The sequence below is a fragment of the Dasypus novemcinctus genome, unplaced genomic scaffold, assembly GCF_030445035.2.
Source record: "Dasypus novemcinctus isolate mDasNov1 unplaced genomic scaffold, mDasNov1.1.hap2 scaffold_269, whole genome shotgun sequence".
In the NCBI taxonomy this organism is placed as follows: domain Eukaryota; kingdom Metazoa; phylum Chordata; class Mammalia; order Cingulata; family Dasypodidae; genus Dasypus; species Dasypus novemcinctus.
The window spans coordinates 54,455-77,979 of record NW_026688234.1 but is presented as its reverse complement, the minus strand read 5'-3'; the positions used below and the strand labels follow the sequence as shown (position 1 = coordinate 77,979).

The 23,525-nt window shown below is 44.4% G+C and overlaps 1 long non-coding RNA gene across 1 annotated transcript in view; it reads right to left on the bottom strand.

Annotated features, from left to right (window-relative positions):
• Positions 1-23,275, bottom strand: part of LOC131277664 (uncharacterized) — a 31,167-nt gene extending 7,892 nt beyond the window's left edge. The window contains exons 1-2 of the long non-coding RNA XR_009184800.2: positions 23,186-23,275; positions 22,729-22,816 (exon numbers count right to left, since the gene is read on the bottom strand). This is a non-coding gene — a long non-coding RNA (uncharacterized lncRNA). The remainder of the gene's footprint in view (positions 1-22,728; positions 22,817-23,185) is intronic.
• Positions 23,276-23,525: the final 250 nt, after the last annotated feature.

Sequence of the window (23,525 nt, the reverse complement as noted above, 5' to 3'; positions counted from 1 at the left end):
CATTACACTCAATAGTGAAATACTGAAGATCTTTCCCAAGAGTTCATGAACAAGATAAGTTAACAAACTTTCATCACTGCTTTTCAACATTGTACTAGCCAGAGCAATTGGGTAAGAAAAAGAAATAAAGTCATCCATACTGCAATGGAGGAAGGAAAGCTATCCCTATAGATGACATACTCCTTTAAATACATAATTCCAAAGAAGCCACAACAATACTAATGCAACAATATGGGCATTAAGCAAACTTGCATAGTAGGAGATAAAGGCACAAAAGTCACTTTCATTTAAACAGCACAGCAAAAAAAAGTCTATTCAATTAGCTGCTAACAAATAAAATAGCTAAAATGAATTTAATGAAAGGATAAAACACATGAACACTAGCAAACAACTGAATGAAACTAAAGAAGACCTAAACATATGGCAAAACATCCATTGTTCAACAATGATAAGACTGTATTGTTCTAATATCAACACTACCCACAGGGAACTACAGATTCAATATAATAGTTATAAAAATCCCAGCAGCCATTTTTGTTTACAGAAATGGAAAAACCAATTCTCCAATTTAAATGGCTTCAATAAGTATCTTTAATAGAGAAAACAATCACCTTTCTCCCTTGTGAGACTGTGATAGACTAATTTATATAATATGAGGAGGGCTTTCATTGAGATCTGGTTGACTTGGGTAGGAATATGTGAGATTCTCTGAGGGATATTGGGGTTCACAGAAATTTGAGTCCTAATTCTCCCTGTTAATGGAGGGCAAAATTTTCCTGTAAATTTCATGGGGACTCAGAGGCCAGGATGTGGAATATCTCTGAGTACAGAGCTGTGTCCCCACTGGCATATTTTCATTCAGGCTGGGTGCAGTTTTTGGTTCTCAGAAGGAAGTAGAGGTCTCTGAAAACACAATAATTGACCAAGTCCCCTCCTCTTTATATGCTAAATCACAGGATCTGCAGTGAGTTAAGCATGAGCAAGGGTATGAAAATTCACTCAACATCACTAGTGCCAGTAAAATTAATAAGAAAACTAGAAGGTCTCACTGCTACATCTTCTGAAGTGCACATGATCTGGGAGAGGAAGGACTGAAATAGGAAGGTGCACACTCCAGGCTGCTGAGGGAATTGTTTAGCTCTTTAGTCAGGGAAACACCTGTTGTTGACCACCTCTAGAGAAGTTCTCACATCATTCTACTTTTCAACTCCAGAATTTCTATTTCCACTAAATTTATACTTTATAGCCCTTTATTGATATTCTCTACTTGGGGAGACATAATTCTCATGTTTTCCTTTCACTCACTGAGCAGATTAAAAATTTGTAGATGCACTAATCTGGAAAATGGTGTCGATGGAAGTGGGTAACTGCTCATCTCTTTTGAAAAAAAAAAATGGGAGAGAGGGGGCAAGGGCCTAACTTGAGTGAGCTGTTTTGGGAATCCAAGGAGCAAGAGGCAGCAGGCATCATTCAGGAGGGAGATGGACAAAGAGATAAAGAGCTCAAAGGAAAACCATGAGGTGTTCACCGCTGTGGTTGGAAAAGGTGGTGGGCAAGCCCCACCTTCAAGGCAAATAGCCTCCATGGACGCCCTGGCCCTCAAAGGCCAGCTGAGGGGGAGGGAGCATTCCCTGGGAAGAAGCAGGTTTGCTGCAGGGTGGGCAGTGGTTTCTCTTCTGTGGGTTTGGAAACCTCAGCCCCCTTTGAATCTCAGGGAGGATGTCAGCCAGCACTAAGGTGGCCCTGGGGAGAGTGGAGGGGGAATCTGCTCAGGCAGGCTGTCACACCCAGCCACCCTGGGAGAGAGAAACTTGATCAAGGAGGGGCAGGGATGGGCACCCAACTAGCCCAGCCCCTGAAAGCTGTTAGAAAGTCCAACTCTTAAGGGAAACAGGGCCAGGAAGAACCAGACAAGCTTCCAAAAGCCTGTTTAGCTCATAGAGCTGCTGCAGCACAAGAGGGAAGCCCCTGCCTTGTATGTAGTTGCCTGGTTGGAGCCCTGGTACCTCCTGAGTGAAGGGATCCAGAGAGAGTAGGCACACAGTGAGCACCTCATGATAGGGACATAAGGCTGAGATTCTATTGTTTTTTAAATGGTTTCTTGGATTTTTTTCTTTTTCCTTTATTTCACTTGGTAAAACTGGATGCATCACCTGTGGAAGGCAGGCTGTAGGTGACTGACTGATGAACACCAGCAGCCTATGAGGTCTCTGGGGGCCTAAGAGGGAAGGCTGCTCTTCCAGGGTGGCTTCTTTGTTACTCTTTTGTTTTCTTTGTTCTTTGTTCCTTTTTCTAAACTCATTTTTCAACCTATTTTATTTCTCTTCCTTTTGTTTTTCTGCCTTCTGACTTCTGTTGCTTTTCTTTCATTCTACCAGTTCTTCTTTGGTCTTCACTTTTTCATTTTCTCTCTTTCCTTCTACGGTCTTCTGATGTGCTTGGCATTTTAATTCATTCTATTTTTTTCTATTTTCATTCTTGTTTAATTTTTTCTATTCCAACTCTTTTTATTCTTATTCCTTTGTATTTTTATGGTTTTTTACTTATATTCCTTAGTTTCCTAGCTCTTATGCTGTTCCTCTTTAAATTTTTTGCATTATTATTACTATTATTCTTACCTCTTTCCTTTCCTATGGGTCTAGCATTTTTTTGCCAAGGGAATAGAGACAACTGGGAGGATATTCTAGAGGACCAAACATAAAAAAACAACTTTAAAAAAAAAGATTTATTTTTTTCTCTCCCCTCCCCAGCCCCCATTTGTCTGCTGTGTCCATTCGCTGTGTGTTCTTCTGTGACCTCTTCTATTCTTAGCAGCAGCACCAGGAATCTGTTTCTTTTTTATTGCATCATCTTGTTGTGTCAGCTCTCCATGTGTGCAGGCTGCACTTTCTTTTGTGCTGGGTGGCTCTCCTTATGGGGCACACTCCCTCCACGTGGGGCTCCCCTACTTAGGGAAAACCCCTGCATTGCACAGCACTCCCTATGTGCATCAGCACTGTTCATGGACCAGATCCACATGGGGCAAGGAGGCCTGGGGTTTGAACAGTGGACCTCCCATGTGATAGGTGGATGCCCTATTCATTGGGCCAAACCCACTTCCCCCCAAAAAACAGCCTTGAGGACTGCCAGGAAAAGGGATGAAGAAGGTAGGTAGAGACTTACAAGCCTACAAAAAAAAGCACCCAGAAGGCAGGTACCTATCTAAAGGAGGGGCTCTGGATATTTATAGAACAGGAAGGTGCTCTGAGTCATCTGGAAGGTACTGGAAAGATAAAGAAGAAAACTAGGAGTTGCTCACCCCTGTGGCTGGGAATTGCACATGTACCCCACAATCCTGGCAAGTAGCCACATGGCCCCTGGCTTGCTGCTGCCAAGGGAATGGGAAGGTGTGTTCCCTGGGAGGAAGAGGGGTCTGGCAGATGCTGCACAGTGGTTTCTTTGTGGTGAGTTTGGCCAGCTCAGGCCCCTTGGAATCTTGGAAGAAACCCAAATCTGCCTGGGAGAGGGGAGGCGGGATCCCCTCAGGCAGGCTGTCACACCCAGATGCCCTCCTGAGGAGAGAAAGCCAATAGACTAGAGAGGGGCTAGACTGCCTCATCAGCCAGACTCTAGCAGGTACAGAAGTCTACAAACACCTGGGGAAGGTGGCACCTAGCTCTCTAAAGACCCATTAACTTAAGGAGACAATTTAGCTCAGTCGAGGGAGTCCTGCCTTGCATGTATGAGATCCCTGGTCTAAGGTGTGACCCAACTGGTTATCAGGCATCAGCTAGTAGTTTATAACAAGGAATATGCTGGCACTCTTTCTGATTTAAGTGCTCTTGGACCTATTATTTATTTGCTTTAAAAAAAAGTCCCCCTTCTTTATTTTAACTTTTTAAATTTTAATCACTAAAACTGGGTCCATCACCTGCCTGCAGAAGGTAGGCTGCAGGGTGAATGATGAACACCAGTAGCCTGAGAAGCTCCTTAGGGGCCTAAAGAGAAGGCTCTTTCCTCAGTTGTTTTGTTGTTCTTGCTGCTGCTGTTTTTTTTTTTTTTTTGTGGTGTTCCCCTCGCTTTGTCCCCCCAATTTTACTTTTACTGATTTTTTTCTACCTACATAATTTCTTTTCTTTCCTTCATTTATCTATCTTCTGTTTTCTGTTCTTTTTCATGCACCTTGCCAATTTTGCTTGGTCTTCAATTTAAAAAATTATTAAATTTCTTTTTCACCTCTCTACTCATCATTCCAGGCTTTTAATTCATTATTTTTCTCTATTTTTTCTCATTTCATTTTTTTATTCCACTTTTTAAAACTTATTCCACTGTCCTTAAGATTTTTCACTCATGTGGAGTATTTATTTTCCTAGGTCTTGTATGACCCCTATTCTACCTTTTATTATTATTACTGCTATTATTATTCTTTTCCTCTTCTTATCTCTTTCCTTTCCTCTGGTCATATTTTTTTCAAGACAACACAGATAAGGAAATACAATAAGAGGAATGAAGTGTCAAAGTGAAAACTTACAACATGCAAAAACAATAACAAAATAAAACACTAGAGCAGAAAGAGAAGCTAACCAACTGAATAAACCCATCAAGATAAACAGATGCCTAGACACCAACAAAAAAGTATGGCCCGTACTAAGAAACAAGAAGACATGGCCCAGGCTAATGAACAAATTGAAAAAAAGGAGGAAATACAGAACATGGAACTAATCAAAGATGTCCAAATATCATGAGTCAACTTAATGAAGTGAAGGAAGAGACTGAGGATATTAAAAAGAAACAGGAGGAAGCGGATTTGGCTCAACAGATACAGCATCTGCCTACTACATGGGAGGTCCAAATTTCAAACTCAGGGCCTCCTGACCCATGGGATGAGCTGGCCCATGTGCAGTGCTGATGTGTGCAATGAGTGCCATGCCACACAGGGGTGTCCCCCTGCATAGGGGAGCCCCATGCACAAGGAGTGCACCCCATAAGGAGAGTTGCCCAGTGTAAAAAAGTGCAGCATGCCCAGGATGGCGCCACACACAGAGAGGTGATGCAGCAAGATGATGCAACAAAAAGACACAGATTGTCAGTGCCACTGACAAGAATACAAGTGGACACAGAAGAACACACAGCAAATAGACACAGAGAGGAGACAACTGGGGGGAGGGGAGGAAGGGGAGAAAAATAAATAAAAAATAAATCTTAAAAAAAGACACTGGGAGAATATACTGAAGAAATTGAAAACATACATACATAAAAAGATAATGGATATGATGGTGATTAATGGCACAATGCAGGAAATCAAAAATACACTGAAAGCACAAAACAGCAGATGTGAACAGACAGAGGAAAGACTCAATGATGAGGAAGGCAGTACATCTGAAATCAGATAGCAAAACAGAAGGATGAAAAGACAAAAACTCCAGCAGGGACTTAAGGATTTGAATGGCAGAAACATATGCACTGTAGGCATCCCATAGGGAAAAGAGAAGGAAAAGGGGACAGAAGGAGTGCTGGAGGAAATGATGGCTGAAAACTTCCCAACCCTACTGAGGGAAAGGGATGTACATGTCCAGGAAGTACAGCACAACCCAAAAAGTATAAATCCCAACACCTCTGCCCAAGACATATACTTGTCAAATTGTCCAAAGCTCATTGCGGCGGCTTGCTCGGTCGGTAGAGGTGGGGTCTGGCTGCGGACGAGGGGTCGGTCCAGCTCTGGATGAGGGGTCGGTCCCGCTTGGGACGAGGGGTCGTTCCCACTTGGGACGAGGGGTCGGTCCGGCAGCAGACGAGGGATCGGTCTCACAAGGGGTTGCGCGGTTCGGCTGACGGGGTCGCCCGGCGAAGCCGGCGACGAAAGGGTCGCCCGGAGAAGCAGGCGACGAAGGGGTCACCCGGAGAAGCAGGCGATGAACTGGGGACAAGGGAGGCCAGGCCTTTGTCGGGGGCTCTCAGGACTGGAGGGCACACGGCAGAAGAACTACCGCGGAGACAAGGTAAACACGCAAGTCCACTTTACTGAGGGAGAGGCAACAGTTTTATAGGGGCTGGGGAAGGCTGATTGGTCGAAGCCATGCCCTGTTCTGATTGGTTGCCAGCAAAAGGTCAGTGGGTGGTACTGGATGGGGGAGGGGTGGTGGTTAGGGATTGGCTGTCGCTGTTGCTGGGGGAAGGGGCAGGGTTTAGGGATTGGTGGCTGCTGTTGCTGGGGTGGAGGGCAGACTTGAGTTTCCCGCCCACGCCTGGCTGTTGCTGCTGTCGGGGGAGGGGAAAAGGGCAGACTGGATTTTTCCGCCCACGCCTGGCTGTTGCTGCTGTCGGGGGAGGGGAAAAGGGCAGACTGGATTTTTCCGCCCACGCCTGGCTGTTGCTGCTGTTGGGGGAAGGGAAAAGGGCAGACTGGAATCTTCCGCCCTGCGCCTGCGCAGGGAGAAAGAAGAAGAAGGGTGCTGCCCTACAAGGCATCGTGTGGCGCTATCTGGGAGGAGGGGTGGCCGCAGAAGCATGGCTGCTGAGAAGGGGAGACCCGAGGGCACTCTGCGCCCATGCCGAGCTTCCTTCAGGGGTGGCGGTGGGCCCGACCAACCACCCTATTATGGGGGCAGCGGAATTAGGCCTACCGCGGCCGCTCCCCTGCCAGGCCAGCAAACCACACTTCAGCCCGAGGGGTGACCGTATTTCCCCCTTCTTTTCAAATAAGGGCCAGGATGGCAGCAGCAACAAGTAGCCGAGGCCCAAGAGGCAGTAAGCAATGAGGGAAGCGGGGCTGAAGAGGGAGGTGAGTATGACGGGGATATAAATGTACAATTTGGGGGGCGGTATCTTGCCGTTGCAAGCAAAGGTGGCCAATGTCCAATTCTCGTTGATCTCTATGGCTATAAGGTCCATCTGCTGTTAAAAGTCCAGGGTGACAGCGCGTTACAGGTAGTTGATCTCTTCTTGGTGGCAAAGAGCAGCAGAGACAGACTGTGTGATGGTCTGGAGGATCATAGTTGTGAGGACAAGTCACGTCAGGGCACCAGCAGTGGTGGCGGTGGCAGCGTTGGGAGTGGTGGAGACGTAGGCAAGGACAACAAGAAGGCCAAACTCTCCACGGGCACGAGAGAGGCCGATGTTAACGGGGAGGGCCGACATGGGGCGGCCCAATCTGCAATGCAATTGGGGTTCAAGCAAAAAAAGGAGGGGGGCGGGGGACAAGAAGGGATGCTTTGGATGGCTGAGAAGAGGAGTGAGGTCGAGACAGGAGGAAGCTCCGCAGACGTATGGGGAGGCAAAAGCAGAAACGTTATTAGATGCTAGAAAGCAGGCCGTGGGCCGGGGAAAGTGGGTTGTGGGCCATTTAGTGGGGCTGGAGCTGCTTGAGAGCGATGGTGGCATGGGGGGCTGCGGTTACAGAAGTCTTGGGGCTGTTTCAAAGAGATCTTACGCCGATGAGTGTCTAGGAGACCGGCGAGGGCCCAAACTTGTGGGGCTTGCTTAGCAGATAGGATGTTACCCATTGCTAATGGCCTTTTGGAGCCGATAAGAAAAGGGGCCCTTACCTTGAAAGCGCGGTGATGGGAGGCGAGGTGTGCGGTGAGACGAGGGGTCAGAGCCGATGGGGCTCCGACAGTGGTCGCAGGCCAAGAGAAGGCCCCAATGAGGGGAGGGCAGGACGACGAGCAGTGGAGCAAGGCAAAGGGGAGCAAGCACAGAGGGGAGGAGGCAGAGGTAAAGGCAGGGGTGGAGGTGCTCAGGCACGTGCTCCTGAGAGTTTTATTGGCACCTCTTAATCATAGCGGGTCGGTATAAACCCCCGACATGAAAGGAGAAAGCCATCCAGCGATTCTCCCAGACCGCCGTGGATCATATGAGGTCACCAAGGTTCAGGAGCAGCAATGCAGAGCGAAAAGATAGGGGTGAGAAGAGAGGAGAGCGTAGGGCTATGGTAGGGTTACTTCAGACCTGCAAGCGCGTGCTCCCGAGAAATCCAAGGCTCCTCTTAATCATAGCAGGTCGGTATAAGCCCCCGACATGGAAGGAGAAAGCCATCCAGCGATTCTCCCAGACCGCCGTGGATCATATGAGGTAGCCAAGGCTCAGGTAGCAGCAATGTTGCACGAGAGAAGTCCCAAGGTGAGAAGAGAGGAGGGGGGGGTCGCCAGGTTATGGAGTGAGGCTGTGGTGGAGTTGCCTTGCCCCACGTTGTGCTGTGGTGGGGTTGCTTTGCCCCACGTTGGGCGCCAGCTGCGGCGGCTTGCTCGGTCGGTAGAGGTGGGGTCTGGCTGCGGAAGAGGGGTCGGTCCAGCTCTGGACGAGGGGTGGGTCCCGCTTGGGACGAGGGGTCGGTCCCACTTGGGACGAGGGGTCGGTCCGGCAGCAGACGAGGGATCGGTCTCACAAGGGGTTGCGTGGTTCGGGTGACGGGGTCGCCCGGTGAAGCCAGCGACGAAGGGGTTGCCCGGAGAAGCAGGCGACGAAGGGGTCACCCGGAGAAGCAGGCGACGAACTGGGGACAAGGGAGGCCAGGCCCTTGTCGGGGGCTCTCAGGACTGGAGGGCGCATGGCAGAAGAACTACCGCGGAGACAAGGTAAACACGCAAGTCCACTTTACTGAGGGAGAGGCAACAGTTTTATAGGGGCTGGGGAAGGCTGATTGGTCGAAGCCATGCCCTGTTCTGATTGGTTGCCGGCAAAAGGTCAGTGGGTGGTACTGGATGGGGGAGGGGTGGTGGTTAGGGATTGGCTGTCACTGTTGCTGGGGGAAGGGGCAGGGTTTAGGGATTGGTGGCTGCTGTTGCTGGGGTGGAGGGCAGACTTGAGTTTCCCGCCCACGCCTGGCTGTTGCTGCTGTCGGGGGAGGGGAAAAGGGCAGACTGGATTTTTCCACCCACGCCTGGCTGTTGCTGCTGTCGGGGGAGGGGAAAAGGGCAGACTGGATTTTTCCGCCCACGCCTGGCTGTTGCTGCTGTCGGGGGAAGGGAAAAGGGCAGACTGGAATCTTCCGCCCTGCGCCTGCGCAGGGAGAAAGAAGAAGAAGGGTGCCGCCCTACAAGGCATCGTGTGGCGCTATCCGGGAGGTGGGGCGGCCGCGGAAGCATGGCTGCCGAGAAGGGGAGACCCGAGGGCACTCTGCGCCCATGCCGAGCTTCCTTCAGGGGTGGCGGTGGGCCCGACCAACCACCCTATTATGGGGGCAGCAGAATTAGGCCTACCGCAGCTGCTCCCCTGCCAGGCCAGCAAACCACACTTCAGCCCGAGGGGTGACTGTAGCTCATGACAAAGAGAATACTGAAAGTAGCAAGGGAAAAGAGATCCATCACATACAAGGGAAGCTCAAAAAGATTAAGTGCTGATTTCCCATCTGAAACCATACAGGCAAGAAAGCAGTGGTATGACAGAGTTAAGGTGCTAAAAGTAAAAACTTCCTGCCAAAAATTCTCTATCCAGAAAATCTGGCATTCAAAAAATGAAGACTTCAATATATTAACAGATAATGAGAAATTAACAGCATTTGTCAATAAGAAACCTGCCATTCAAGAAATACTAAATGGAGGGAAGTGGACTTGACCTAGGGGATAAGGAGTCCATCTACCATATGGGAGGTCCATGGTTCAAACCCCGGGTCTCCTTGACCTGTGTGGAGCTGACCCACATGCGGTGCTGATGCGCACAAGGAGTGCTGTGCCACGCAGGGGTGTCCCGGTGTAGGGGAGCCGCACGTGCAAGGAGTACGCCCCATATGGAGAGCCACCCAGCATGAAAGAAAGTGCAGCCTGCCCAGGAATGGTGCCACACACATGGAGAGCTGACACAACAAGATGACACAACAAAAAGAAACACAGATTCCCATGCCGTTGACAACAACAGAAGCGGACAAAGAAGATGATGCAGCAAATAGACACAGAGAACAGACAACTGGGGATGGGGGGGGTGAAGAGGAGAGAAATAAATAAATATATATATATATATATATTTTTTTAAAGTAAAAGTTACACTATGAAAAAAAAGTTTCACTATGTACAGACGACATGATCCTATACAGAGAAAGCCCTCAGGAACAAAGCTTCTAGAACTTACAAATGAGTTCAGTAAAGTCAAAGGTTATAAGAATAATGCAAAAAAATAAGTAGCATTCCTCTACACCAATAATGAGCAATCTGATGAGGAAATCAAGAAAAAAAAATACCATTTACAATAGAAACTTAAAAAAATCAAATATCTAGAAATAATTTAACTAAAGAAGTAAATGACTTATACATAGACAACTACAAAGAACTGTTAAAGAAAATCAAAGAAGACTTAAATAAATGGAAGAATATTCCCTGCTCATGGATAAGAAGACTAAATATCATTGAGATGTCTGTCCTACCCAAACTAATCTACAGATTTAATGCAATCCCAATAAAAATCAACACAACGTTTTTTAATGAATTGGAAAGACTTACTATGAAATTTATTTGGAAGGGCAAGAGTGCCTGAATATTCAAAGACATACTGACAAAGTAAAATGAAATTGGAGGAATCACACTACCTGACTTTAAGGCATACTACAAAGCTACAGTGGTCAAAATTGCATGGTACTGGCACAAGAACAGACAATAACTAATGGAACTGAACTGAGAGTTCTGATATAGATCATGGCATGTACAGTCATTTGATCCTCAGCAAAGCCACCAAGCCCACTCAACTGGGAGAGAATGGCCTCTTCAAGAAATGGTGCTTGGACACTGGATATGAATATCCAAAAGAATAGCCATCTCACACCTTATACAAAAACTAACTAAAGATGGATCAAAGATCTAATTATAAGAGCCAAGACCATAAAGACCTTGGAAGGTAAGTAGGGAAGCATCTATAAGACCTTGTAATAGGAAATGTCTTCATGAACTTCAAACCCAAAGCATGAGAAGCAAAAGAAAAAAATAGATAAATGGGACCTCCTCAAAATTAAAACCATTTGCACCAGAAAGAAGTTTGCGATGAAAGGGAAAAGACAATGGTAGAAAGTATTTGGTAACCAAATATCTGATAGGAGCCTAATATCCAGCATATGTAAAGAAATCCTATATCTCAAAAATAAAAAGACATGGGAAAGGGACTTGGCCAGTGGTTAGAGTGTCCGTCTACCATATGGGAGGTCCGCGGTTCAAACCCTGGGCCTCCCTGACCTGTGTGGAGCTGGCCCATGCACAGTGCTGATGTGCACAAGGAGTGCCCCCCACACACACAGGGGTGTCCCCCGCGTAGGGGGGCCCCATGCACAAGGAGTGCACCCCGTAAGGAGAGCCAACCAGCACAAAAGAAAGTGCAGCCTGCCCAGGAATGGCGCCATCCACACTTCCCGTGCCACTGACGACAACAGAAGCGGACAAAGAAACAAGATGCAGCAAATAGACACAGAGAACAGATAATCGGGGGAGGGGGGAATTAAATAAATTTTTAAAAATAAATAAATAAATGAAAAGACAAACAACCCATTTTAAAGATGGACAAGTGATTTGAACAGACACTTCAAAGAAGCAATACAAAAGGCTAAAAAGCATATGAAAAGAGGTTCAACATCACTAGCTATTAGGGAAATGCAAATCAAAACTACAACGAGATACCATCTTACTTCTATCAGAATGGTGGACATTAAAGAAATCAGAGGACTAAGGTGTTGGAGAGGATGCAGAGTAATGGATGCCCTCATCTACTGCTGGTGGGAATGTAGAATGGCCCAGCCATTTCAGATGACAGTTTGGGATTTCCTCAAAAATCTAACTGTAGTTCTGTCATAAGACCCGTCAATTCCACTGCTGGGTATATATCCAGAAGAACTGAAAACAAAAGACAAGAACTGATTATGCACAACAGTGTTCGTAGCAGCATTATTCACTATTGCCAAAACTGGAATCAACCCAAATGCCCACTAAGAGATGAATGGATAATCAAAATGTAGTCTATACATACAATGGAATATTATTCAACTGTAAGAAGGAATACAGTACAACACATGGGATAACATGAATGAATCTGAAGGGCCTTATGTTGAATGAAGCAAGCCAGGCATTGAAGGACAAATATTACATCACCTCTTTGATAAGAATTAAGTTAAGTGAGCCAACTCAGGGAGCTAGAGTCTGGAAGATAGGTTTACAGGAAATAGAAAGGGAGAAGATTGTGACCCAATGCCCATAGGGGTGAAATCTATGATAAGGTGTGAGTAGTTGTGCAGTAAAGGGATATGACAGGGGTGTAGGGATACTATTGGGTTGGGTGGTACAAGCTTGACAGGGAGCTAGGGTAAGGAGGATGGGTTGGATGGTCCATGGAAATGGGGGAAGGGTTGGGGAAGGTAGCAAGTGAACACTGGGGATTGGCAGGTATGTGGTTGAGACTACAATGCTGAGAAAATTGTTTTGGCAATATGACAAGGAAGGGCTACTGGTTTAGGGTGCTGGACAGAGGTACATTTAGGACAGGGCATACCTGAGTAGTCTTCTAGAGAAGGTGCAAGTGATGCTTTTGTCATAGTGTGTTGGATCAGTGGGGGAGACCCACATAATGAGTGGAAAGGAGTTAAACTCCCATACAGGGGAGTCTTGATATGTTCTCAAACACAGGGGAGGGTGTCTCTGGAGAGTATGGGTGGTTCCCAATAGGGGAGTACAGACGACTGTGTCAGCATTGTTGCAAGAATTACAAATCTTGTCCTTCAAGGAGTGAAGCCTTGTGGGCACAGTGGGTCCTGAGGGGAGGGAGAGGGAGGAAAGGGATCAATGGAAGAGTAGGTATTTAGGGGGCAAAGGAAGTGTTCTGTATGATCTTGCAATGATGGATATAGGCCATGTTAAGTTTCATCAAAAATGCATAAAGGTATATGGTCTAAAATGTAAACCATAATAGAAACCACTGACCATAGTTTGCAGCTATGTTTTAATATTTGTACATCAGTTGCAACAAATGTACCATCCATATGAAAAAAAGGTTCTTAAGAAGGAAAGGTGAAAAACGGGGGGGGGGGATGTTGGGTATATGGGAGTCCCCTATATTCTGTATGACTTTACTGTGACCTAAAACTGCTTTGAAGAAAAAATGAAAAAGGTAAAATACTGGGGAAGTAATGGAAGAAAATGTAACTGTACATATAGGACAACATATATTACAGTGATGAAAGGCAAAACTTAATTTTTTAACTATTTTTCATTTTTTAAATACTCCTTTTTAACCCTATTTTATTTTTGTTTTCTTAAATTGTTATGTATTTTATTTATGATGTTTAAACCTTTCGTTATTATTTCATTTTCCTATTAAGTGAATTTGAAAATATTCTTGGCTTCATTTTTGAAGAAGTTTTAGATAACAAAAGGGTTACACCTATGGTAGGGGAGGACCACTGGTGTGGGGTGTCTATGATGGGGGATATATGGAAGGAAGTTCATGTGGGGATATATACAAGGTATATAAATATGTTCAAATGTTCATGGGGCATTGCCACAGTGGGTAGAGATTCACACAATAACTGAAAGAATATTGAAGTCCTATCCTTGGGAGCTCTGCCACATTCTCTAACGCTACAGCAACAATCCCCCAAGGAGCAAGGACTAGTGAAAAAGGATGGCCTATTGATATACCCTTGAGATTGATGACTATGCTTATGTACTTTTTGCTCTTAAATTTGTAACTTATCCTAGTGATGTAGGATACCTAAGAAGTTATTTCCTGAGAGCCTCCATGTTACTCAAATGTGCCCTCTCCCTAAGCCAAACTCAGCATAAAAATGCATTACTTTCTCCCCCAATATGGGACATGACTCCCAGGAATGAGACTGGACACTGAACTAAAGGGAGGGAAGGTAAAGATACATGAGTTTATATGGCTAAGAGACTTCAAAGTAAGCCAGGAGGCCATCAGAGATTTACACTTAAAATGTCTCTGCAGGATGTCATAGACTGCCGAAGCAGATGCTACCACAAATAGTGGGACACTTGAGGGATCCAGAGATACCCAGCTCATATGTTCAGGGCAGATAGCTCCAGAGATTGTTGCCTGGCCACTGGGTCCTCCTTTGGAGTTTGTGCTCCCAAGTGTGACAGAGTTGGACTCAAATGTGCTTCTCTACACATGCCTCTTCTATCTCTTTTATTTGAACCTATAGTTGATGCTGGAATTGGTAGGTGTACATCCAAAAGACTTAAATTTCTGGATGGTTCATGTGTCAGCTGGGCCCTGAGACTCAGTGGAGGTGTAACACCTACTCTCCAGTTCATTGGCCTCACCCAGGACAACTAACAAGGAGGTGAGGATGGACAACCACCATACCAAGAAACTGAGAAAGTCAACAACTGCAAGCAAGAAAGTCTCATCTATTAGCCAAATGAGTTCAAAGTCACCTCTCAGGTAGAGCAGGCATCACCATTCCAGAATCCTCAGGATTGGAGAATAAAATATAGATTAGTGTGAACTTACTGGTGTTCTACTATAGATGTACTGTGGTTCTATCAGTGGAAAAACTATTCATTGATGTGGAGACAATGGCCACTGGTGGTGCTGAAGTCAGGGAGAGGGAAAAAGAGGTATAATATGGGCGCATTTTCAGGACTTGGAATAGACCTGAATGACATTGCAATGACAGATACAGGCTGTAGCATTTTGATATTATGGATGAATTCCAAAAAGAAATATCAGATTATGTATGTAAACTGATCTTTTTTAGGGGGGCATATTAAATTATGTTGGATTCATAGGTTTACTTGATTAGGTAATTATGTTAGTCACTTGTGCCAGAAGGGCATTGAGTCCCCACCCTTTGATCAGCAGGGACACAAAGATAAAAGGCAAGGCAAAGGACAGAGTTAAGTGTTCTTAATGTTGTAGTTTTGATATTGCAGTTTGATGCTGAAGCTGGAGCCCTGGGAAGCAAGGAACCCTGAACCCAGAGAGAAGCAATACCCTGGAAGGGAAGAAACACAGGAAGCCTGAACCCTTGCAGATGTCAGCAGCCATCTTGCTCCAACACGTGAAAATAGATTTTGGTGAGGGAAGTAATTTATGCTTTATGGTCTGCTATCTATAAGCTCCTACCCCAAATAAATACCCTTTGTTAAAAAAAAAATTTCTGGTATTTTACATCAGTACCCCTTTCCCTGATTAATACACAGACCATTATATATTCTGCCATAACCTACAGAATTGAGTGTGAGAGAGTATAAACTACAATGTAAACTATAACCCATGCTTAGTTGCAATGCATCAAAATCTGTTCATCAATTGTAATGAATTGTGGCACACTAGTGCAAGAAGTTAGTAATGTTGGGAACAGTGGGAGGTGTAGGGAGTAGGGCATATGGGAATCTCTCATATTTTTTAATGTAACATTTTATGTAATCTAAGGATCTTTTAAAAATAAATTTAAAAAGGACACAAAGGCCTCTGAGCTGACTACAAAGGGGTATCCAGGGATCTACCATCCCCAGAAAGGGGAGAGAGAGGGGCACTGCCTAAGGCTGATAGCTTCTGACCCACAGTTCTGGTCTGCTGTGTCCCACCAGCCCTTCCACACTGTTGTCTACCTTGGGACACTAAACAGGACTGGAGAAATCCAACATTCTCAATCTCCCTCTCTTATAGCTGGCACTGATTGTGGAGGATGTACCTTCCCAGAAAACAGGGAAGAGAGGGACAAGATCTAAGGCTGACTCAGGTTTTGACCCACAAATTTGGTCTGTTGTGTCCCACAGCCCCTTCCAGGCCAGGGAGGCCTTGCCATTGTTTGTCTTAGGAGGCTGCAAGAGAGTAAAGAAACCTGACCCTCTCAATCTCCTCTATGAACGGGGACTGATTGTTGAAGATGGAGAAGGGAGTGGAATTATTTCTTACCCAGAAAATGGGAGGGGGCTGCCAGAGAAGGCTAGAGACTTTTTTTATAAGAAAGTTCAAATTACAAGGCTCTTAGGCTCCAGGTAGGACCCTTTCAGATTGATCCAGGCTGTGTTACACCTTTGAGCAACTAACAGGGACAAGCCTAATGATCCAGGTTGAATCAAGAATCAAAGAGCAACAGTAACACACAGCCTCCTGCTACAAATCCCAACAAAAGACAAAGAAATTGAGCATCTGAGTAAACTACATACTAATCAGGTGCCTAGAATCAGCAAAAATTTATGAGCCAGAAGAAGAAAATGGAAGACATAGCCCAGGAAAAGGAATATATCAAAGTCCCAGAAGAGATGCAGGATTTGAGAGAACTAATTAACAAGATGTGTACCAATTTCCAAAATTAAATTCGTGAGTTGAAGGACAATATGGCTAAAGGGATGAATGACATCAAGAAGACGTTGAGCAAGCAAAAAACAGAATTTGAAATGTGGAACAGAAAAGCAACAGAGCTCATGGGAATGAAAGACACAATAGGTGACATCAAAAACACATTAAAGGTCTACAACAATTTCAGGCAGACTTGAAAGGACAGAAGAAAGTATAAGTGATACCAAAGACAGAACAGCTGAAACTGAAGAGAGAAAAGAACAGAGGGAGGAAAAAAACGGGAAAAAAAAATGAGCAGAGGCTCAGGGAGATGAATGACAACAGAAAACGGACAACAACATACATGTGATGGGAGTTCCAGAAAGAGAAGAGAAGGGAAAAGGATTACAAATAGTATTTAAGGGAATAGTTAAAATTTCCCAATGCTCACAAAAGGAATGACCCTGCATGTCTAAGAAGCCCACCTTATCCTAATCAGAATAAATCCAAATAGACATACTCCAAAAGATATATTATTCAGAATGTCAAAAGTCAAAGATAAAGAGAAAATTCTGAGAGCAGTAAGGGAAGCAAATCATCACATACAAGGGATGCCCAGTAATAGTATGGATTTCTCATCAGAAACCATGGAGGTAAGAAGACAGTGGTATGATGCAATAAGGAGACTGAAAGAGAAAAACTACCAGCCAAGAATTCTGCACCCAGCAAAACTGTCCTCCAAATATGAAGGTGAGTATAAAATATCCACAAACAGAAACTAAGAGAGTTTGTAAAAGAGAATCCAAATTGCAGGAAATAATAAGGAAGCCATAGAGCCTGAAAGAAAAAGAAGAGAAAGGCCTGGAGGAGAGTAGAGACAAAAGAAGAGCAGAAAGGATAACCAAGAGAAAAAAGACACCAAAATATGACATGACACATGAAAACCAAAGAATAAAATGTAGGAAGTAAACAATGCATTTACAGTCCTATCATTGATTGTTAATGGATTAAATGCACCAAACAAAAGATATAGATTGACAGGATGGATAATAAACACATAAGCCATCCATATGCTGCTTACAAGAGACCCACCTTTGACTCACAGATACAAACCAGCTATAAGTAAAAAGTTGGAAAAAGATACTCCATGCAAATAGTAACCAAAAAAGAGCAGGGACAGCTATACTATTATTAGACAAAGCAGACTTGAAGTGAAAAAAAGTTATGAGTCAGAGAAGGCCATTATATATTAATTAAAAGGACAACCCACAATATATTTATGCACCTAACCACGGTGCCCCAAAATACATAAGACAAACTCTGTCAAAACTGAAGGGAGAAACAAGCATCTGTACAATAATCACTGGAGACTCTAATACACCACTCACATTATGAGACAGAACAACTGGACAGAAGATCAACAAGGAAACAGAGAACTTAAAGAACTATAAATGAGTTAGACCTAATGATACACAGAATGCTGCATCCAAATGCAGCAAGTTATACATTCTTCTCACGTGCCCATGGACCCTTCACCAGGATACACCACATGTAGGGCACACTGTAGGTCTCAATACATATGAAAAGACTGAAATTATACAAAGCACCTTCTTAGATCATAATGGAATGAAATTGGAAATCAAGAATAGACAGGAAAAAGGTAACTTTGCAACTGTGTAGAGTCTAAACAACACACTCTTAAATGATCAGTAGATCAAAGAAGAAATTGCAAGTGAAATCAGTAAATGTATAGACAAATGAAAATGAGAACACAAATTATGAAAACTTAAGGGATACAGCAAAGCCAGTCTGGAGAGGGAAATTTATAGCCCTAAACACCTATATTAAAAAAGAAGAAAGTGCTAAACTCAAAGACTTAACTGAACACCTAGAGAAATTGGAAAAAGAACAGCAAACCAATCCTCAAAGCAAACAAAAGGAAAGAAATAATAAAGATTAGAGCAGAAATAAATGAAATTGAGAACAACAACAACAACAAAAAATAGATAAAATCAAAACCAACAGCTGGTCCTTTGAGAAGATCAGTAAAATTGACAAATCGCTAGCAAGATTAACAAAGGAGAAAAATAGGCAAATAAATACAATCAGAAATGAAAGGAGGGAAGTAATGACTGACCCCACAGAAATAAAAAGAATCAAAAGACGATATTATGAGAAACTGTATGCCAACAATGACAACCTAGAAATGGGAAAATTCCTAGAAAGGCACAACCAACCTACACTGACACTACAAGAAATACAAGAATTAACAAACCAACCACATTTAAAGAGACTGAATCCATCATCAAACACCTCCCAACAAGGAAAAGCTCAGGGCCAGATGACTTCAGAGACAAATTCAACCAAACATTTCAAAAAGAATTAACAACAATCCTGTTTAAACTCTTCCAACATGATGAAGAGGAGGGAAAATTACCCCACTCTTTTTATGAAGCCAACATCTCCCTAACACCAAAGCCAGATAAAGACACTACACGGAAAGAAAAGTACAGACCAATCTCTTCAATGAACACAGAGATGCAAAAATTCTCAACAAAATATTGACAAATTGAATCCAGCAGCATTATTGAAGACTTACACATCACAACCAAGGGGGATTTGTTCCTGGTTGCAAGGTTAGCTCAACATTAAAAAAACCATCAACATAATACACCACATTAAAAAAAATTGAAGGGAAAAAACACATGGTGATCACAATAGACACAGAAAAGGCATTTGACAGAATCCAGCATTCTTTCTTGGTAAAAAAAAAAAAACACTTCAAAAGGTATGAATAGAAGGAAAATGCCACAATATGATAAAAGGCAAATATGAAAAACCCACAGCCAACATTGTACTCAGTGGGGAAAGTTTGAAAGCTTTCCATCTAAGATCAGGAACAAGACAAGGATGCCTACTATCATCATTGCTATTCAACGTTGTACTACAAGTTCTAGCTAGAGTAATTAGAGAAGAAAAAAAATTAAAGGCATCCAAATAGAAAAAGGGGACATAAAACTTGCACTATCAGCAGATGACATGATCCTATGTTTAGAAAATTCTGAAATGTCTACAACAAAGCTACTTGACATAAGAAATGAGTTCAGCAGAGTGGCAGAATACAAGATCCACATGCAGAAATCAGTGTTCTTGTACAGTAGTACTGCATAATCAGAGGAGAAATCAGGGGAAAATTCCATTTACAATAGTAACAAAAAGATTCAATATGTAGGCATCAACTTAGTCAAAGAAGTACAGGACCTAGATGCAGAAAACTACAAAACAGTGGTAAAAGAAATTTAAAATGACCTAAACAAATGGAATGACACTCTGTGTTCATTTACTCTAAGACTAAATATCATGAAGATGTCAATCCAACCTAAACTGATTTATAGACTCAATGTAATACCAATAAAAATTCCAACAGCCTACTTGACAGAAATAGAAAAGGCAATTACCAAATTCATTTGGAAGGGAAAATGCACTCAAGTAACCAAAAGCATTCTAAAAAAGAAGAGCAACATGGGAGGAATTTCAATGCCAGACCTTGAAACATATTACAAAGCTACAGTGGCCAAAACAGCATGGCACTGGCATAAAGAGAGACTCATGGATCAGTATTATGGAATTTAGAGTCCAGAAATAAACCCCCACCTCCATGGTCAACTAGTTTTTCAGACACCCACCAAATCCATGTTAATGGGGAAAAAGTCCCTTCAATAAATGGTGCTGGGAGACCTGGATATCTACAACCAAAAGAATGGAATGGAACCCCTATCTTACATCCCATACAAGAATCAACTGAAAATGGATCAGAGACCTAGATATAAAAGCACCATAAAACTGCTTGAAGAAAATGTAGGGAAACATCTTAAAGACCTTGTGCTACATGGTGGTTTCTTGGACCTTACATCCAAAGCACACAAAACAAAAGAAAAAATGGATAAATGGGACCTCCTCAAAATTAAACACATGTACACCTCACAGGACTTTGTCAAAAGGGTGAAAAGGCAGCTGCCTCAGCAGAAGGAAATACTTGGAAATCACATGTCCAATAAGGGATTAAGATCCCTGATATGTAAAGAGATGTTACAACTCAAAAATAAAAAAAGACTCAATTAAATGCAAAAGACATGAATAGATATTTGTCCAAAGAAGAAATACAAATGGTGAGAAAACATGTGAAAAAATGTTCAATATGAGTAATGATTAGGGAAATGCAAATCATACTTAAGAGATATCTTTTCACACCTATCAGAATGGCCACAATTAAAAAGTCAGAGAACTACAAATGTTGGAGAGGATGTGGAGAGATAGGAACTCTTACTCACAATTGGTGGGAATGCAGAATGGTACAGCCCCTGTGGAGGACTGTTGGACAGTTCCTAAAGAAGTTGAATATAGGGAAGCAGACTTGGCCCAGTGGTTAGGGCATCCATCTACCACATGGGAGTTCTGTGGTTCAAACCCCGGGCCTCCTCAACCCATGTGGAGCTGGCCCATGTGCAGTGCTGATGCACACAAGAAGTGCCCTGCCCGCAGGAGTGTCCCCCATATAGGGGAGCCCCATGTGCAAGGAGTGCACCCCAGAAGAGCTGCCCAGTGCAAAAGAAAGTGCAGCCTGCCTAAGAATGGTGCTGCACACATGGAGACCTGACACAACAAGATGATGCAACAAAAAGAAACACAGATTCCCATGCTGCTGACAACAACAGACGTGGACAAAGAAGAATATGCAGCAAATAGGCACAGAGAACAGACAACTGGGGCAGGGCGGGGATGAGGGGAGAGAAATAAATAAATAAAAATGCCAGTGACCCAGCACTATCACTATTGGGTCTACACCCAGAATTGAAAGCAGTGATACAAATACACATCTGCACACTCATGTTCATAGCAGTGCTAGTCACAATGTCAAAAGCTGGAAAGAACCCAGGTGTCCATCAACTGACAAATGGATAAACAAACAGTGGTATAGTCCCACAATGGAATATTATGCAGTATTCAAGAAGAAATGGGCAAGCGGATTTGGCCAGACAGATAGGGCATCTGCCTACCACATAGGAGGTCCAAGGTTCAAACCCAGGGCCTCCTGATCCATGTGATGAACTGACCCATACACAGTGCTGATTTTCCCAAAGAGTGCTGCGGCACGCAGGGGTGTCCCCCGCATAAGGGAGCCCCACGTGCAAGGAGTGCACCCCATGAGGAGAGCCACCCAGCACAAAAGAAAGTGCAGCCTGCCCAGGAGTGGTGCCACACACATGGAGAGCTGACAGAACAAGATGATGCAACAAAATGAGGCACAGATTCTGGGTGTCACTGACAAGAGTACCAGTGGAAACAAGAAGAACACACAGCAAATGGACACAGAGAGCAGACAACTGGGGGTGGGGTGCAGAAGGGAAGAATAATAAATAAAAAATAAATCTTAAAAAAAAATAGAAAAGAAGTCCTAAAACATTTGACAACATCAATGAACCTGGAGGACATTATGTTGAGTGAAGCAAACCAGACACAAAAGGATAAATACAATAAATAGAGGATCGCTATGAACTAAATATATTGTATAACATTGTATGATCCCATTTACATAAAATGTAAATGTAAATCAATTTACAGAGGGGAAATAAAAGTATCTGTGCAAGAATAGCCAAAAAGGGGAGCTGTGAACAGTAGGAAGCACAGATGGAGAAGTGATGGATTTACTTTTTAAATTATTATTCAAATTAAGAAAATGCTCTAGTAATGATGGAGGTGATGAATGCACAACTATGTGATGCTGCCAAACACCACTGATTGTGCAGTGAACTATATGCTTTGTTGATACATATAGATAAAAATGATTTGTTAAAAAAAATGACAAACAGCACTTAAAAATGGGAAACTATGTAAATAACACTTTCACCAGAGAAGAAACATGCAATTCTTTTCATCACTAGGGAAATACAAATTAAAATCTGCTATGACATCATATAGACATAGTAAAATGGCTAATATCAAGAAAGATAATACCAACTGTTAAAGAAGATGTGGAAAACCTGGAGCCCTCATACCTTTCTAGTTAGAATGCCAAAAGGTGCTACCACTTTGGGAAACATTTTGTCAGTTTCTTAAAAATATAAACTGGGAAACGGACTTGGCCCAGTGGTTAGGGCGTCCGTCTACCACATGGGAGGTCCGCGGTTCAAACCCCAGGCCTCCTTGACCCGTGTGGAGCTGGCCCATGTGCAGTGCTGATGCGCACAAGGAGTGCCCTGCCACGCAGGGGTTTCTCCCGCATAGGGGAGCCCCACGCGCAAGGAGTGTGCCCCACAAGGAGAGCTGCCCAGGGCGAAAGAAAGTACAGCCTGCCCAGGAATGGCGCCGCCCACACTTCCCCTCCCACTGACGACAACAGAAGCGGACAAAGAAACAAGATGCAGCAAATAGACACAGAGAACAGACAACCGGGGGAGGGGGGGATTAAATAAATAAATACATCTTTAAAAAAAAAAAAAAATATATATATATATATATATATATATATAAACTTACATCATTGTTGCTAGTTCCACTCCGAGACATCTATCCAAGACAAACTGCTGTACCATGATTCCCACAGCAAAGTTCATGGCCGTCAAAACTGGGGAAAAAAATACAAATGCCTATCAACTGGGGCTTGGATAAGAGAAGGTGGTACATCGTAAATAGCTCTGCAGCTCTAACGAGGTAATTTCATTCAACTAACTTTCACAGAATAAACAAGTTATCCGTGTCTGGAAAAATGCCAAAGACTGAAGCAGGCCCCAGGCCCCCGGCCGCCCACAGGCCCCGTGAAGGCAGCCCCCAACCGCACAGCGGGAGCTTTGGCGGCAGCGCGGGCCAGGCGCATCCTCAGCGCAGCGCGGGGACCGCCGCTTGCCCGCTTTTCCGTGCTGCCGGCGGCCCCCGCAGCCCTGCGCCCCGCGCCCTGGCCGGCCCCGCCGCCCCCGGGTGGGGTCCGCACACGTACCGAGCTCCGAGCCAGGAGCAGGCCGGCGTCTGAGAAGGGACCATGCGCTCCACCTGAGGGTTCCGGGCCAGCGCTTGCTGCCAGGAGCGGAGTCTCGGCCCCGCCCAAGCATCAGGACGCCGCTGGGACTGGAACCCCTGAGGGTCCGAAAGGTGCAGCCGCTGCGCCTCGTGCTGGGCGGGGCCTCAGGGGGCGGGGCTGAGCGGTGGGGAAAGCGGCTGCGTGGCCAGCAGCTGGGCTGAGCGCCCGCCACGCCCCCCTGCCGCGGCCCGAGGCGGACCCGCGCACGTAGGGCTCCTGCGCGCTCCCGTCCCACTAGACTTCGGGGCCCCTACCTGCG